The 365-nt window shown below is 57.3% G+C and overlaps 1 protein-coding gene across 1 annotated transcript in view; it reads right to left on the bottom strand.

Moving 5' to 3' along the window:
• Window positions 1–365, bottom strand: part of wdr97 (WD repeat domain 97) — a 78,236-nt gene that overhangs the window by 21,600 nt on the left and 56,271 nt on the right. The window lies entirely within an intron of this gene.

Genomic DNA, 365 nt, shown 5'->3' with positions numbered 1-365 from the left:
TGGGTATGAGTTCACTCTCACCTGGGCACAGAGCTCACTCTCACCTGCGTATGAGCTCACTCTCACCGGGGCACAGAGCTCACTCTCACCTGGGTATGAGCTCACTCTCACGTGGGTATGAGCTCACTCTCACCTGGGCACAGAGCTCACTCTCACCTGGGTATGGAGCTCACTCTCACCTGGGTATGAGCTCACTCTCACCTGGGCATGGAGCTCACTCTCAACTGGGCACAGAGCTCATTCTCGCCTGGGCACAGAGCTCACTCTCAACTGGGCATGAGCTCACTCTCAACTGGGCACAGAGCTCATTCTCACCTGGGCACAGAGCTCACTCTCACCTGGGTATGAGCTCACTCTCACCTGGG

Source organism: Rhincodon typus, chromosome 2 (genome assembly GCF_021869965.1).
Source record: "Rhincodon typus isolate 14 chromosome 2, sRhiTyp1.1, whole genome shotgun sequence".
NCBI classification, from domain to species: domain Eukaryota; kingdom Metazoa; phylum Chordata; class Chondrichthyes; order Orectolobiformes; family Rhincodontidae; genus Rhincodon; species Rhincodon typus.
The sequence above is the reverse complement of the archived record's forward strand: the minus strand, read 5'-3'. Positions and strand labels throughout refer to the sequence as shown.